We start from the raw sequence: 14,957 nt of genomic DNA, 5'->3' as shown, positions 1-14,957 counted from the left end.
TGAGGCTATTTACCAGCCCCTATTCAACCGTTTTGCACCAAAGTTAGGGGTTAGGCTACTAGGGCTACCTAGTTCTGGCCCTGTAAATTTTGAAATAGATCGGTTGAATAGTGGTTGAAACAAATAACCCTGAAACTGTGTCGAATAATCGAGATCCTACTATACATAGATTGAGATTCCTAATGTCAACACTGGATACACATCAATTTATGATTATTTGGACATATGAAACTGAATAATAATAATAATAATAATAATAATAATAATAATAATAATAATAATAATAATAATAATAATATCTACTCTAAAACACACAGCTTACAACACATTTTTTTAAAAAAATGATAAAAAAGAAAAAAAATCATACTTTTTCTATTTTCTTAACTGCGTTTTTTTTCTTGACAGTTCTGAACTGATCTCTGGCCGCAACACTTTTCTTGGGTAAAAAAAAAGTCTACGAATAACAACTGGACAACGATTATTATAAGTAAAAACAATAATGAAAATAAATTTATCCTTGTGGCTGCTGCTTGATTTTTCACCATTGTGTTGTAATTTGCATAATAATTTACAAGCTCCTATACCAGATAAGTAAGACCACTGGGTTATTGTAATAAATAACAGATCAGGATAGACCCTAAGAACCCTAGATCTTGCCACAGCGAAATACATCACCACCCTCTCTCGGAAGCACACATTGGGGAACGTCAAAGTATTGTGGTCTATTTGATTGGTCTGTACCAAGAATTTGGAAATTTCGCTTCTCCGAATGTTCGTATTATCTATGGATTGGGGATTTCCATATCCAATTAACCACCTCTAGTGTTGTTGATTTATATTTTTTAGTATTTGGATACTAGCCCATTGAAGAGTATATATTCGCCTTAATGTGTGGTATATTTATCTACACATTAAGAAACGAATATACAATAGCTGTCGAGGAATAATTATATACCTAATGCAACAGGAAAGAAACGGCAGCGCTTGCTCCACGAAAGGATAAATTTAAAGCCATACATTAAAAAGAAAACCGAGACGCATTGAATCGACTTGAAAAACATAAAAAAAAGCCCTCGAATGTAAGACTCACCCTTGGCGGAAAAAAAAGCCCTACATAACTTTTAAGAATGAGAAAAGACGAATAAACATGGTAAAAACAAAGAATGAAATGGAAAAATAAAGGAACATTGTACTTACAGTCCTAAGAAAATGAAATGAAATGAAATCTTTGAGTTTTACGTCCCACGCTTATACCGGTTAGGCTAAAGGAGACGGTGATAATGAGAAATGAATGAAATGATGGAATGAAGAAAGTGGGAGGAGACGGGAGAACCCCGAGAAAACCCACGCACACGGTGATTGTCCACTACGTGGACAAAGTTCACTTGGCGGGGGCTGGGATCGAACCCGGAACCCCAAGCACCAGAGGTGAACGCTCTACCACTGAGCCACCGCGGCCCTTAGTACTAAGAAGAATCCACTCATTTCGTCACTGGAATTTATTCATGTGTATTTACTAGTACCTTCTTCTTAATGAAATTACGGTACAACACGTGCTTCCATAAATTTTATAGCTATCCATTATTACGCTAGTATGCGCACACATACACACAAACACAACCACCAACATCCAACACACACTCACATACACAAGAACAATGGGTTTTATTGACAGTGCAAAATTTAGGACTAAACTTTTATAACTCCAATTTAAGACACCTTTATTTTGGAGGTGAAAAATCGAAAAAGAAAGTACATCTTAAAATTAATTAATCTCTGAGGGATGAAAGCGAAAACACATAACCATTAATTTGAATTCTACATTTATTAGTTATATGTACAATGTGCACGTTTTGTCGTATAAAATAATATTCATGCCATTTGTAATGCAACAAGAAACACTGATTGTCTTTATTATTTGTAATACAAACAAGAAATATGTAGACAATGGAAATCTGTTGGTTATAATCTAAAACTTACAGAGATCTTTTAATAATATAAAATAAAAAGAATAAAATTTTTCTATAAATTTCGTATGAAGGAAAACACCTTTCATAGTTATTGAAAGTACAGAAATGCAGCATCATATCAAAAAAGCCTCACGTGCTTAAGTAGGTTAAAAATGGGGACTGCGGTAAGTATCCCACTTATTATCCCATCTATTATACCAGTAGCAGTTTCTTCCATCTTTTAGTTTTCGAAAGAGATGCCTTTACATTGATTTCCAACAAAGCGAGGAGGAACAGGTCAACATGTTTCAAGCATGCCGAATCCTTTTCATCCTCAAACAACAAGGCAGATGGAAGTGAATATCTTTCTACTAACATTTTGAAGATTTGTGGCATTTGTTCATTTGAAGATCTTTATTTTTACTCACGAATGATAAGTGTCTTTAAGGCTAGTTTGCACAACGTGAACTTTGCTCTTTTTTCCGCGGGAGTTAAATTCCATCGCCAGCTCTTTGGAAACCAAGCATCAGAGAAAGGTCCCTTTTCCTCCCAACGATGACAGATAGGAACACTGAAACAGAAAAAAAATCATGAACAATCATAGTGCAATTTTTCAGGTGGGGAGAAAATTTTAAAAAATAATTACAATACGTCATGTGTAACTACAATCAATACGCAATAAAACGATTAGTTACTGCACTCGCTTGCATGAAGTCCCACTTTTAACGGCCTTCCAAACAGCGAAATTGAACTACCATTAATTTTAGTTATTCTGTAATAGCTTAACTTTTGATTTTATTGCAGCTGTTAACTCTGATTGTTCAGGAGGATCAAACAAGTTGGGGGATATAAGACTTTGTATATACAGATACATGACAAATAATTCTGAAACACTCATAGAAGGCTACATTACGTATGTGCTCACAATATAAAATGCCACTCCAAGACCAACTTTAGGATGTGAGCTAAAAGTGACGATCAAGTATATTGATACGATATTGATACAAACAAAATGGTGTACAACTTATGTAATCCGAAAAGTAAAAAAATTGTGAGCAAACGCCCCCTCACTTGTTACTGGAGTATTTTTAAAAAATAAGACTTCTAGAACCAGAATTCTGTCACAAGCAGTAGGGTGAAAATCGTCACATTATTTGTTCTGAGCAGGGTTAGAAGTTGCGGCAGTTATTATGATGATGATTATTATTATTATTATTATTATTATTATTATTAATAATAATAATAATAATAATAATAATAATAATAATAATAATAATAATAATAATAATAATAATAATAAAACTTCTCCTTGGTGAAAATTATATTTTACCCCTCTGTTGAGAAAAATATTTTCGGGAGGAGTACTTTTATCCATTAAAAAAAAAAGCGCGAACACTATAACATGTGATACATTCCATATTAAAGCTTTGCTTATATATAAATACTCAAGTCAAATAAAATAATTGCTGAAGGAATAAAAATTAATAAACAGGGAAACCTTTAAAAATCTAAAATAATAAATAAATAAATAAATAGAGTGTATCTGAAGAAGACAAGGGTAGTTGCTGAAACAGTTACATTTAAATAAAATTGGCGCAGCTGTGGCTCGGTGATAGAGCGTTCACCTCTGGTGCTTGGGGCCAATGATTCGATCCCAGCTCACTTCAAGCGGCTTTTCTTGGAGTTCTCCAATTTTTTCCCACATTCTTCATTCCACCATTTAATTCACTTCTCATCATCACCGACTCCCTTAGCCTCAGTGCCTGATCGTGGAACGTTAAATTGAATATTTCATTTATATAAAAGTATTGCCTTGTTCAACAATTATTTTATTTTAGTTAAGTACTAATAAAATATTACTACTTTCTTTCTTTTCTTCTTACTCGGCATTTTCTTACATGGGTATTATAAAATAACATGTCAAAAACTCACCTGTCGCAACTTTGGTATGTATGTCATCCTCCACAGTGATATTTCTAGAGCAGCTCGACGAGCAGAAAGGGGTCAGGTGGTCTGCTGTTGATCAATTCATCATTTGCAGGAGCATTGGCCACACGCTCTGGAAAGTAGGAGTACATACAAGGCTTATTTTGGCAAATAACATGTATTTACAATTAGGCTTATTACAACGACTAAATACATTTAACATGAAATGAAGCAGTTTAATTTTATGTAAACAGTAAAGTGGGTTTTTACTACATTTTGTATCAAAAAAAAAGAGCTTATAGAAAAAAAAAATAAGTTGGCAGGGAAATATCAGCCATAAATTTCACATGCTTTCTGTTCTGGATATTTTCAGCGTAAAGGAAGGTGTGAAGAAGAGTCCGAAATCCTCCCAACCCGATGCAGGAATGGCCACTTCTTAAATGGAAAGATACGCAAAATAAATATTGACAAACTTGTGGACAGATAGATTTTATGGATTATTGTCTGCCCGTTGTTAACAAGAAGCAGGGATCGGAAAATCTTTGAGTTTTACGTCCCACGATTATGCTGATTAGGCTAAAGGAGACGGTGATGATGAGTAATGGATGAAATGGTTGAATGAAGAAAGTGGGAGGGAAAGGGAGAACCCCGAGAAAACCCACGCACACGGTGTTTGTCCACCACAAAGTTCACTTGGCGGGGGCTGGGATCGAACCCGGGACCCCAAGCACCAGAGGTGAACGCTCTACTACTGAGCCACCGCGGCCCCATAAGAAGCAGGGATCGGTTTTGAGAACGGAGTGAGAGCGTAAAATATCGCATCTTGAACACAAAGAACACAAATGACTACCTGCGTACACCAAGGCAAGTAATTTCTTGCTATGTATTGCTTCATTTAAATTCTGCAACGTGAAAAAAAAAGTTTTTATCTTACATTTATAATACAAGCTTGAAAAAATCAAGAGCTCCAATTCTGGGGTAGGTTTTATTTAAAAAAAAATATATATATATATATCCTACTCTGGGAGGGGCAGTCGTCACCTCTGGATCCACCCCTGTTGTGTACACACCTTCCTTTTGGTGGCAGCAGATATGTAAGCCCCGAAGCAATGAAGTATGTTTTTTTTTTTTTTTTTTTTTTTTTTTTTTACTGATGGGGCTGCAGTGCCTCAGTGGTAGAGCGTTCACTTCTAGTGCGTGGGGTCCCTGGTTTGATCCCAGCTCGTGCCAAGTGGGCTTTGTGGTGGACAAACACCATATGCCTGAGTTTTCTCGACACTCTCCCGTTTCCGCCCACTTTCTTCATACCACCATTTTTCACATTTCATTATCACCATCTTCCTTAGGCTCGGTGCCTTTCCTGGGGCGTGAAACTAAATATTTAATTTCATTTCTTTTTAATGATGAGGAATTGGTGTTCCACCTGAAAGCAGGTTTTTGACCCAAAGAGACTTCCGTTGTTAATGTGCGCATAAACATTAGGAGGATATTCCCTATGTCAAGAGCTCTCTTAAACACATCTGACTGGAACCAGCACCAGCCCCCAACCACGGTCCCTTAATAAGACATTTGGTTTCCTTTGAACCGTTTCACGATTAGCAGTGGAAATCATAATAATATAGTCATGTAGAGGATACTTAATTGAGCTGGAATATATTTTTTTGAACTTCAGTGGCAACATTGATAAGTATCCATCATCACATGCTGGCACTGGAGTAAGTACTGTAATCTAAAATGCGAGGGAGCTGTCTACTCAATTAATCAACAAAATATTCGAACAGTCAAAAACCCGTTACATTATTATGATTCCACACCGAATTCTGTAGCACAGTTACGGTAGCCAAGTGTCTTGTGAGGGTGTGTAGGTGCAGCAGGGCGATGGTTGCAGTTTGAGAGTGCTCTCAACTCAAGGTGACCAGACGTCCCGTTTTGGCCGGGACAGTCCCTTATTTTCAACCGTTGTCCCGTTTCTTTCAGATTCTCAAACGGGACGCCTAAATGTCCCGTTTTTAAGCAAACATGACCCAGGTGTCCCGTAATTATTATTCAAAATATAAATAGCCAATGCTAATTCTACACTCTTCCGTACCAACACTTACTGGGAAGGTTCACCCGTGCCTAGAACTTCTGAATATTCAAATGAGAATTGAGTGTTCTGTGGTTCAAGTGGAAATTGAGTGGGAATTCTGAGTGTTGAAGTAGTTAAAAGTATTGTTGGGTAATACTTAAGTTAGAAACTCTGTGTTATCATTCTTACTTTGTATTTTGTAAATTGAAAACACTGCTGAGTCCCAAAATGCAATGTGGAAGTCACCCCACCCCCCGCGCCGATTCGTATGCGTCCCGTTTCTGAAAGTAAAAGTTCTGGTCACCTTGTCTCAAATGGGGTAATATCCTCCCACTGATTATGCACATATACAATGGGGGCACTACTTTAGCAAACGGGTCTACCAAATATTCATCTATTTTGTGGATTTTTTCACTAGATTTAAGACAGCAGTGCTACAAAAGGTTAAACAAAACATAACTGAGTGAGCGAAGGGGTTAGAACTTCCATAGGGCTCGTTGTTTCTAACTTTGAAGTCATACACGATTGGCATTGCAACAATTGCCGAGGGTCATTTCCCAAAGAGGTTCACTCGAGCAGTCGGTTCTACCTAACAGAAAATTCATAGGTAACATACGATGTAAAACATATTTTTGTGAAGGAATAAAAGTGTGAATGTCAGTAATTAATATCAGTACACAGCAAATTGAAATGAATTTTGGGCATTATTCGAGCAGACGGTTCTACCAAATTTTGACATATTTCTTACAGTTTCATATCAGGTTAGAACAACGCATTTCTTTTAGCAGAGCATGAACTAAATCAGAAGCTCCATTAGTGCTTGCAGATTGACTTCAGGCCTCAGTACAAATACAGCGTGGACGTAAAGCGTAACAATTTCAGTGAATAAAACACGAACCAATTTATTTCAGCTCCCCACTAAAAAGCAGGGGTAGGAGCACAGCAACAGGGTCCGAAGGGCAGCGACGGGATGCGTCCGTAGTGAGCAGGCGCGTCAGCGACGGGGAATATACGTCTAAACGAGAATAGTGGAAGACCACACTTACATATGCAATACTTTCACTGATCACTTAAAATTCATTTCAATATGCTGTACACTGACAGTAATTACTTATATTCACACTCTCATTCCTTCACGAAAAATGTTTCTTATAATATTTTACCTATAAATTTTATATTTGGTAGAACCGTCTGCTCGAGTGAAGCCGCATTTTGAGTGATAGTGAAATCATTGTAAGCGTAAGTGTGCTTTTCCATTATCCTTCTTTACGCACATAGTCCCCGTCGCTGACGTGCCTGTTCCCTACGAACGCACCCCCTCGTTGCCGCTCGGGCCCTCTTGCTGTGCTCCTGCACTGATTCCAATAGAATGCATTTGTGCTTTTTAGTGGGCACCTAGCAAAAGTTATTTCGTGTTTTATGCACTGTACTTAATATGCTACGCGTCGGGAAGGTTCTAGAACACAAGTCCCCCCCCCCATATAGGTTAACAGCTAGATTGGTTCTTTTTCTGTACCAAAGTTTAACATTTAATTCACATAGTATTGTTGAGCGAGCGTCAGCGAGTGAAGGCGGGTTAGAGCCCCGCACGGCACGTTTTCTGTCTTTGTTACAATTAAGTGGGAAGGGGTACCTGTGTTCTAGAACCTTGCCTCATGCGTCTACTCTATATTTACACTAACCCCCGTGAAGTCAATCTGCAAGTAGTAATGGAGCTCCTCATTTAGTGCATATTCTGCTATAGGAAATACAATGCTCTAACCTAACCTGAAAATGTAAGAAATGTATTAAAATTTAGTAGAACCGTCTGTTCCAGTAATGCCTCCAAAAGCATACACTTACTGTCATCTCGTTGTTTGCTTGTATTTATCAGTCTTTCGCCTTGGCAAATAGTACCACAATGCGTGCAGCTTTTATTATACGGATTCATAGTATAAGTAGTAGTAGTAGGAACGGGTTAGAAGCCCCGCGGAGGTTGGTTGGTCCTGTTCTCGACATGAAATAGGCAAATTAAAGACTTGTCCAATTTTTTTCGTATATTTTACAATCTACGGATCTGTATAATAAAACTGCACCACAGAATGACATACTTTCCCATGCATACTCACTCCCATATACGGTTTATTGAGAATAAAAACACATACATTATCATTTTACTACCTTCACTATTAACATTTTATATAGTATTCTACCTAAAATATTTAATTTGATACAGGCGTCTGCATATGTTAACCTAATGTAGGTATCCTCGTTCTTTCTACGGTATTTTAATACACTGTAATAAGAAACCGTAGAATACTCAATCTGCTGAATTTTACACAGAATGCACCTAGATAGGAATAGGATAGGAATTATACTTACTTGTCTTAAAGCTGACCTTTATCACAGGTGACTTCAACAAAACACATTATTTATATTCACAAACAATACCATCAAAACACGATTCCGCAAATGGCTCACGATTCCCAGCATGCACTGCTCAAACTGCAGTTACAGTACGGGGAACGTCCGCGCTTTTTAGCACCTAAAAAAGACGTCTATTTTTGGTGATGTCCGACACGTGATTCTTTGTACCATTCTGGCACGTGATAAACACGTACAATTTAGGTCATGTTTGACACGTCATTTTTGTTACCATTTTGGTACGTGATAAAGACGTTCCAAATTTTCAAAAGACGTCATTTTGAATTCGAACCCCAAAAAAAGACGTGTTTATGACGTGACTGTGCTACTTGGGTGGGAAGACAATATTAAGATGGATCTCGCAAAAATAGGAATACAAAGTAGAAACTGGATCTAGTTGGCTAAAGATAGAAGTCAATGGAGAGCTTTTGTGAACGGGGCATTGAACCTCCGGGTTCCATAGGCCATAGAGTTAGTTAGCTTAGGAAGCATGAGTAGATGCCTAGGCTGATACTACAAATAGATTAAATTCCCATTTACTGAAAAGATGGGTTCTACTGACTTTGGATAATCTGTATATTCTTCGTGTGGTCGGCATAGGGGAGAAAATGAAAAAGCCAAGGGAAACAAATTTCATCACACTTTCCTTTGTGGCAATGGGACACAAATCATCACACTTTTCTGCAAAAAGCACTTTTCAAATCGGATTATTGGGAGAGCCTCCAGTTCCAATGTTGGGGCGGGGGACATGAATCCCCATTCCCCGGAATTTGTGCCCGTACCTACAGCTGAAACAACTTTTCAGCAGGAGGGGAGGGGTATATCCTCCTCTGGCATCACAGGCGTGCGCAACGTGGGTGCCATGGGTGCATTTGCACCCCCATTAGACAAGCTTTTTTTATGTAGAATTATTACAAACTGAGAAGAGATTACGTGTTAATTATTTCCCGTCTGCATGTGTGCCGTGCGTCGCCTACGCATCGTCGGATGTAATGATGCTATCTTTTCTTAGGGGAAAGGGGGGAGGACGACATTCCATATGGTGGCACTTTAGATCTGACACCCACATTCCCAATGTCCTGCGCACGCTAGTGTCTGGCATTTATTGAAATTTGTGCCCAAGTAGTGGAAGTGGAATTAATACATATTGATGAGACTACTAAACGCACTACAGCACGAAGTTCAGTTTGAAATACTACAGATTACGATTCTTTTTAAAAATGGAAAAGCCAAGAGAAATCAATTTCTTCTTACATTCCTTTGTTGCAGTCGGACAGAAATCATCAAGCTATCCCAAAAAGCACTTTTTAAGTCAAATTATTGGGGGGGGACTGTCCCCCCAGGTCGAACATTGGGGGGACATGTCCCCCTCGTCCCCCCGGGATTTACGCCAGTGTTAATTATAACTGTAGGGACACATTAAATTCAAACTATGGAAGCGGTATTGTTCACTAAACACTGTAGGCACGACGAAGACCACACGTTCACATCATAGGGACGCACACACACAAAAGCAACTGGTCTAACGGTTCTTTTTTAAAACACACTTGTCCGCCCAAAAGGAAGAAATTCCGAGGGTTGACAAAAGTGAACCCCGGAGCCCTCTGCAGGAGGGAAAAATTACTAATTAAGGACCAGATCTTCAAGGAAGGGCGATTGGCCCGAACATAGCCCCCACCTTGAAATGCTCGCGTTTCAAGAACATGAATATTATAATGAGATATGATGCAACATAATAGAAAACACCAATATGTATATACAAAATAAACAAGTAAAGAAAATCGAGATACTAAATATGAGAGAAATAATATAAGCACAACATGAAAAAAAGAAAAAAATGAAAATCAAAACACGAAATATGAATAAGAGTATCATAAACACAATATGAAAAGTTGATATTTGAATGCACGAGTATATCTATCTATTTGCATCAAACGGTAAACGAGAGAGCTTCACAATGGAGCGTCTTAAATCCCCAGCAGCTGTTCTTACGGTGACAGTTCGCACAAGTCCATCATTACTACTATGGATGTCCTTGACACGACCTAGCATCCACTGAAGAGGGGGAGGTGAGGTTCCTTTAATAGGACGAAGTCTCCTTCTTTGAGGTTATCACGTCGGATCCACCACTTTGGCTTTTGCTGTAGCCGGGATAAATACTCTTGAGACCAGCGCTGCACTAATTGCCATCTCTTCAGGTGGGACATTTTTGACAAGGTGAAATGAAATGAAATCTTTGAGTTTTACGTCCCACGGTTATGCTGGTTAGGCTAAAGGAGACAGTGATGATGAGAGATGAGTGAAATGGTGGAATGAAGAAAGTGGGATAAAACGGGAGAACCCCGAGAAAACCCACGAGCACGGTGTTTGTCCACCACAAGGTTCACTTGGCGGGGGCTGGGATCGAACCCGGGACCCCAAGCACCAGAGGTGAACGCTCTACCACTGAGCCACCGCGCTCCCCTTTGACAAGGTGAAATCTTGTGTCGGAACAGCAAGCATCGGTTCTCCTATAAGGAAATGTGCCGGTGTTAGCGCAGATTGGTCATTAGGTTCTTCAGATAAGGGAATAAGCGGACGTCCCACGTGGGAACTTGGTGGGCTTGCCCGTGACAAATTTGCCAATGTCGGTCCCGCATGGGATATAAATAGGCTTGCTCACCAAAAAGAAAAAAGCATGGAAATATTTCCTTTTTCTAATGAATAAATTTGAAGTACATGAAATTAACATTTTTATCGTTTTGTGGCAATTATTTGAAAAAGTGATTTTTCGATTCAGCCTCGATCTTTGTCGAATCCATGTCGATCGGCGTACGCAGATTGTTTGTCAACTGTTCACAGTTTTAAAACTATAACACCGTATGGCGCCACAAGCGGTGCGAAGCGAGAGAGAATCAGGAAAAATATGACAGTTGTTTGTTGTTTTGGTTTCCCTTCAATTCGTTGAAATCGTGTAAAAATTAGGACGGCAAAAAAAAAAAAAAAAGAAAGAAACTATAATATTATTGAAGATGTGTATTAAAATTAGTGTTTCTTTCATTACTTGAATGTATACTTTATCTTTATTTACATGAACCATGTCGACTATAGATTAAGAGATCCACATAAACTGTTCCAAATAATTTTTGGCTTGTTTATAGTCCGCGCTCGGCGCAGCTAATCTGGTACTAGTTTTGTTGTTACTTGTGCGAACATTTGTAGATATCTTTACTCAAACAAATAGAGGGCATTTTAATTTGCATTATTCATAAGACAAACAAACTGAACATATAATTGAGGGAGCGGACTATACTTAGCAGGGTTGAAAGAAAAAAAACATTTTTCTAAAAAAGAACAAAACATGTGTTTAAACATGAAAAAGATGTTTAAAATGTTTTAAACATATTTTAAAACTGTAACGTTGTATGCAAACACATACAACCGTGGTCCCGTGATTAACTTGTCTACAGGCAAAAGCCAAACCTTTCCTAACCACTAGACTCAATTCTCTACCTTTACCCGCATACAAATCAACCACAAGCACACTTGGACGGTAAGTAGACCCCCCCCCCAATTCTTGTTTTGGCAGCAGAGTAAATTCACTGAAATTACCTTTTTTTCTCTGGTAGCAATCAAGCTTAATTTTTAGCACTTCTGGAAATATAGGTAAAACTCTTATTTCAACTGTAACAATTTATTATAAACCAAATTAATAATTTCAACAACAACAGTAAGCGCTCAAAACACGAAGTAAATCGAATCAATTTTTCAACTTCTTCAAAAATACATGAACAAGAAATTACTTGAAAAGTTAACATTAATTCCTTTCAGAAAATTCTTTCTAGTATTCAGAAAATTTCCATATAGGTAAAGCATTAAATTCCCCGAAAAAGGTATTTTATCTTCCAAATATCCAAATTTAACTGTACACTTTCAATCCTTTTTTCAATACTAATATGTGACTTATTTCTCATCAAAATTTTTCAATCTTTCCTTCCGGTAGGTTAGGAATTACTAGTAATACGTCTACTCTATCCTTTACACGTATGCTCATCCCTGTGTAAATCCAATTATTAAAAAGGAAAAAATTCCCCAAAAGGGAAATTTTGTAAAAAATCCCTTTTTTCCAATTTTGAGCCCCTCTGTGCGCCCCGGGTGGTAACGCTCAGCGCCCAAAATATTTCGATATATACTACATAGTGTATTTAATAACTGTACGAAATACCAATCTCATATCTAGAATTTGGTTATGAATTTTTTTTTTTAACAAAATTTGCCTTCTGGAGGAATTTTCTCCCCTCAGGTGCACAATAGGAATAAGCAAGTTATACCGTTTGAGTTTCTACTCTGTATTCCAATCTCTGCGAGATCCATCTTAATATTGTCCTCCCATCTGCGCCTAGGTCTTCCTAATGGTCGTTTTCCGATTGGTCTTCCAGTCAAGACTTTGAAAGCGTCTCTACTTTCTTCCATTCTAGCTGCATGGCCCGCCCACCTAAGCCTCCTAGACTTGACGACCCTAACAATGTTGGGTAAACCGTATAAATTATGTAGTTCCTCGTTATGAAGTTTCCACCATTCCCCATTCCCGTTCCTCTTGGGTCCGAATATTCGTCTCAGGATCTTGTTCTCAAATACTCTCAGTCTATGTTCTTCAGTGTTGGGTAAGTTACTTGTAAAAATGTAACGCGTTACAAGTTACTTTACTTCCTCTTAAAATGTAACGCGTTAGTAACGCGTTACTTGCCTCAAAAAAGTAACTGTTACTTTACTTCGAAAGTAACGCGTTACTAACGCGTTACTTTTAGGTCCGAAACTTTAAATATGTGAAAAAATTATTACTTCAATTTTCCGTACTACTATTACTACCACTATTATTATTATTATTATTATTATTATTATTATTATTATTATTATTATTATTATTATTATTATTATTATTATTATTTATTATAACAACACTGTATATAAACATGAAAGATAGGCGGTTTGTATTTGAATACTAAAAAACTAGTTGATTGCCAACCTCGGTAGTCGTGAAGTCTATGAGTCAAGGATATTGTTTACGAGCTTCTGAATTTGGACTGAGGGTCTAGGTTGAGTATTCGGGCTCGAGCCAAACACTGTTAAAAGTTATAGGGCACTGGCCAAATATCTTCTAAACTGCTCGGTTCGGGTTTAGAATTGTCAACGGCTCGAGCAGCTCGGCTCACAACTCATTCACTATCGACCCGAACCGAGAAGTGAGCCGAGCCAACAGCTCACCCAACCGACTCGGCTAGAGCCCTCGGCTCAGTTGAGCCGAACCGAGCAGATGCCTTATCCCTACCAAGCTAGCTCGAGCCGATGGTTCACCCCAAGCGAGCCGGCTCGAGCCATCTTCTCAGTTGAGCCGAGCCGAGCTGAGCTTGTTATAAAAAATCTCTTGTGGTCTCGCTATCGAGACGAGATGCGAGCAGTGTCCCCTCTCGTGAGCAATACTAAAAGTATTCCAAATTACTGTTTAGCTTACTTTTCTCATGGCTTTCGCTTTCCAGTGTAATCAGGCCATGATTTCAAGACGAGTTAAAACGAACGAGCCATTTATCAAAGTCGACTGGACTCGAAACTCGACGCGAAAACTGAATCGGCTCGGAACTCGACTCGAGAATATTACCTTTGACTTGAGTCGAAACTCGACTTGAATTCGAGTCGAGTCGAGTTTTAGCTTGACTCTTGCTCATCCCTATGCGTTAGAAAAAATGATTGCTTATTATTATTCTGCTAAACTAATTATATAATAATAACAATGTTGTTATGTAAAATTAAAAATACAGAATATAGAGAAATATTACACTACAACTAATAAAATGAGAACACATGAAGTGAGGGTGAATCAAAACTTGTTGGTAACTCTTAAAATTGATACATGCTTTTTAAATCTAGTTTCAAACTCTATAATCAACGGGACTCTAGGATAAGCAAACTGATCTGAAAGAACTCCAATATTACATACCATCAACAAACTATTTTCTAGTAATAAAGTAGAACACAGTTTATTCATATTAATCCCTTACTGTATATCGTTAATTATGGCACCCTAGTTGTTGATAAATATTTTCCGCCGGGACACTTCAGATAGTTTACTTTTAATTTCTGTCCACCATCATCCTCAGCTCTTAAGAAAAAAGTATTCTTTCAAATGTTCGAACGGTAAAATATTTTCGTTCTTCATCTTTATAAAAACAACACCAATAAAAGTAAAATAGACTACCGGTATCATTGCACTCCTAGTTCACTCATTAAATGTATTGATTTGGAGCTGTCAAAATTCACGACAAAATCTTCCAGGTGCTTGCAATCAGTACACGTGGTTACCCTAAGGCTGTTCTCATCTTCCAAAAACAGTAAGTGGCACTACGAGCTTATCTGTTTCTCTGTGTGTCGGTGACTGTCAGTCACTGACATACGTAGTTCATGCTTGTTTCATTCTGAGAAATTCACTTACAGGTAAGAAACATTTGTTTCCAAAAAAAAAAAAAAAATACATATATTGTAGTTACTCATCCGAAATGTAACGCAAAAAAAAATAACGCAAACTAGGTACGTTACCTAAAAATTTGTAACGCGTTACCGTTACAGTTACTTTGCAA

The 14,957-nt window shown here is 37.9% G+C and overlaps 1 long non-coding RNA gene across 1 annotated transcript; it reads right to left on the bottom strand.

The window, feature by feature from the left end:
* Positions 1-1,846: 1,846 nt before the first annotated feature.
* Positions 1,847-8,674, bottom strand: LOC145693885 (uncharacterized). The gene is made up of 3 exons (XR_014132838.1): positions 8,305-8,674; positions 3,882-4,008; positions 1,847-2,520 (listed from the first exon to the last, which is right to left on the bottom strand). It is a non-coding gene; the product is annotated as an uncharacterized LOC145693885 (long non-coding RNA).
* Between the last annotated feature and the right edge of the window lie 6,283 nt (positions 8,675-14,957).

Source organism: Thermobia domestica, chromosome 9 (genome assembly GCF_964235325.1).
Source record: "Thermobia domestica chromosome 9, izTheDome1.hap1.1, whole genome shotgun sequence".
NCBI lineage: Eukaryota > Metazoa > Arthropoda > Insecta > Zygentoma > Lepismatidae > Thermobia > Thermobia domestica.
The sequence above is the reverse complement of the archived record's forward strand: the minus strand, read 5'-3'. Positions and strand labels throughout refer to the sequence as shown.